Here is a 3,821-nt window from a genome sequence, read left to right on the forward strand (position 1 = left end):
TATGATGTGTAAACTGAACTCTAGACTATATAAACTCGAATTTTAGTATTTGCATGTGGTGTTTTCTATAAAGCCGAATGGGTTTTTAATTTTAAAAGAAATTAAGTTGATTTTTGATAATGAAATTGATGCTGGATAATTGTTTATAGAAAATATAGAATAATTAAAATTGATTAGTGATTTATAAACTTAAATTGATGCATGCATGTTGTGATTTAGGTGAAATTCGAATTCTTGGATTTGTGTTAAGAAATTTAGTTGGTTTAATTGATAAAATAACTTGTGAACGATTTGTTATGGAGATTGTTAGATGACTTTGGGATAGAACAAAATGTGAACTTGTGTGATTTGAAATTGGTGTTGATTGGTCAATAATGGTTGAAATTAAGATTATAGTTAAGCTTGTATGTTGATTTAGAGTCATGCATGTAGAGATAAGTGAATGCATGTACGGTTAATTAGAAAATTCGACTAAGATTTTATGTTGCTAAGTGATGATTTGATGTAAATGAGTGTTTGATATAATAAAGAGATGAATTTGAATTGCATGTGAGCATGTATGTATGTTTTGGTTCGAATTATTGTTGATAAAGGAAATATGTTAGTTTAAATGTTGGATTATGCTAAGATTAAAGTTGCATGGTGTAATTTTTTAGAAATTTGATTGTATATATATGGTTATGGTTCGAATTTTGATGTTAAAAGGGAGGAAAATGATTCTTTTTAAGGGTTTTTTATTGTGCTATATGTTTATGTGAGCTAAGGTGGAAATTGATAGATTTCATGGTTGGTATTTGCAAGAAGGCCGAATAGGCCATATGAACTTAGAATTTAAACTTGATTTGTGGTAATCAAAGAGTGATGTATATGTGAATATCTATGGATTTGGTTGTTTGATTGTGGTACATGATTTGAATTAAGGAATAAAAGAAAAAGGAACTAAGTTGATTGATTTTAAAAGCTATGAGTGATAGTTATGGTCGTAAAGATTTAGTTGTGAATGAATCGTGTACTCGTATGAGTTATAATCGTTTGATTTGAAGAATAGTCAAGGTTAAGCGATTATAAGTTGATTATTGAGTATATAAAGATATAAAGGTTATGAGAAATGAATGTGTTATATGCTATGTGCATGTGTGTATAAGCTATACTCGTATAGTTTGAGTCGAGAGTATAATCGAGCTATCGTATTGAGTGAACGTTCCAGGAACGAGAGTTAAGAAACTAATTAAGGTTTTGGTTTTGATTGTAGATTCGGAGCGTGAGGGCATTCAGGCTAGGAAAGGAAAAGGTATATTAGGTGGCAGTAGTTCAACCTTCAGGAAAGCGAATTCAGGCAAGTAACTCTAATTACTTTTGTAAATGGTTATAGAGAGGATATTGTTCATGCCATGTAGAGTATTGAACTGTTAAAGTAATGAACCCCTGTTATTGATTTGAGATACCCTGTCTTTGATATTGTGAATTTGTTATTGATAAGCTTATTGATCCAACCCCTTGGGTAACTCTTTTTCCTCTTCTAATTATTTGTTATACTATGAACTGTTATAAACCCTATAAGTACCTTTATGAACCCCTTGTAATGATGCTTCATTCCTTGTTTACCTTATCCTCTAATGATCCTTGAAACGGTTTTGATTTCCCTAACTTGAGTAACATGTTATCATTGATCAAGATCCCTAGAATTGAACTTTGCTTATCTCTGATTCATTCCCTTAACTTTGAAATTCTTGAAATTGAACTTAAGAGTGAGTTTCGACTTAAAAAAGTCCGAATGATTTCATATTCTTGGTAAATGTAAAATGAATTTAGTAAACCTACCTTTTTCCAACTCAAGGTTTTCCAAATGAATTCCTGATGGATTGGATTGGGACGTAAGAGGCTAGTGGGACTAGTCCAGTCATAGTAAGAGGCTAGCGGGGCTAGTCCAATTTAAGGCTGAAATTATGCCATTGGTGCCTTAAAGACCGGATGGAGGTCGGTACGGGCTGATCACCCGTATTATTATGAAATGAAAGATAGAGTGGTCCAAACAAGGGTTCCATAATGAATTTAAAAGGAATTGAAATTTCCTATTCAGTAATTGATTCTTTGAAAATGAAAAAGATTTATATTGCTTTGATTGTGATATTGTGGAGCTTAAAACTTGTGAACCCTGATTTTTTATTATGTTGATCATTTAATTGATTCCTTATAATGAAAAGATTTGTCGCTTTTCATTTAAAAGATCTGTTTTGATCTTTTAATGATTTGTGATGAATGTCGGCTTTCACCCTGCTTTGAGCCTTTTTCCTTGAAAGCCCAAAATTTTCTTCATAACCCCTTTTATAACCTGAAAGATAGAAATCTGCCACCTAGAACTGATAAAGTAGAATGCCCTGAGATCAGTAAAGTATATTGTGAATTTTGTATGGTAGAACTGTTGTTTGGTTACTTGCTGAGTTTTATACTCGTATGTTTTGTTTTAATCTAACCATGGCAGTTAAGCAAGAAGATGGCCAGGCTTAGGCGCACTGCTCGTAAGAGCGTACCTGGTGGTCCCTATCATGTTGAGGGCTTCCGGTTTCCAGAGCAGGTAGTAAAATTTTTGAGTGAGCAAGCGCTTAGCCAGAAAGTTGTAAAGATACAATGGGTTATCTATCGGTTCCAAGCCGGGATCGACTATGTACATTTGATTTTATTTTGGGGTTGTAAGTTATATTTTATGGTTTGTAGTTATAATCTTGTCTCATACTTTTTCCTGTTTGATCCTGTTAGTAGCTAATCGGGCTTTATGCGTATTTAATTAGTAGATTAAAGGTGTGCGGGTCCTCATTTCCTAACCCCGAGATTGAGGGCGTCACAAGTTGGTATCAGAGCTACAGGATCTAGTCCCTGAGATAAGTTAGGATTAAAAAGTGTATTTTGGATATGTATTTATATCGCGAGAGAGTTCGACTCATATAGAGTTGAGTTAGACTATTAGGTATAGTCTAAGGAAAGATGTGTATCAGCTAAAGTGGAGACTAGAGTTAGGTTGTGAGTTAGCTGGAAGCTTTATTTAACCCTAACATTGTTTCTTGGTTGTTGTTTTGTGTTTTCTCTCAGGATCCTAGTAGTGGTCGTGATTCAGATTCAGAGATTAGTTTGACCGGTACCCCAGTGGACCCCATTCCACCCTCTCCAGAGGAGCCTGTGTATGTTAGTTCAGATCCAGAGGAGGATCCTTCTGAGAGTAGTGAGATCCCTATGCAGATTTCACCCTTGAGGTCAAATCCAGAGACCCCTGCCCCTGAGCCAGAGTCTGAGATGCCTAAGATTGTGCATGTCATTATTGGTGGCAAGTTAGCCCAGGACCGAGACTTTGTTTACTCCCGTATTCCTGAGTTGGGAGCTTTGGTGGATAGGTTGATTCGAGACTCTAGGCAGAGGACTTCGGTAGTGATGGAGGAGTGGAGAGCTAGGATTCAGTTGGTGGAGTAGGTAGCCCGGAGGAGATTAGATGATGGACCATCCACTAGTGATGCTGATGTTGAGGCCCGGAGGCTGCATAAGATCATTCCCTGGATTTTGGTTGTGTTGAGAGAGATTCTGGATGATTAGTTGATAGGTGGGACTGTTGGTTGAGCCCGTAGTTGTTGTTTTTCAGCGCCGGTAGGCTTTGGAATACTTAGTCAGATGCCGGGATCCCTTTTTCATTTGTTGCACTGTATTTCGGAACCTTGTAGTAGTAGTTGTTAGAAGTTAGGGGTAGATAGGGGATATTTTCCAGTTTTTCCTCTGTTTAACCCTGTTATATTATTGTACCTTATTCCTGAACTTTTGATAACTAGACATTTACT

This window comes from Apium graveolens, chromosome 6, assembly GCF_009905375.1.
Source record: "Apium graveolens cultivar Ventura chromosome 6, ASM990537v1, whole genome shotgun sequence".
In the NCBI taxonomy this organism is placed as follows: domain Eukaryota; kingdom Viridiplantae; phylum Streptophyta; class Magnoliopsida; order Apiales; family Apiaceae; genus Apium; species Apium graveolens.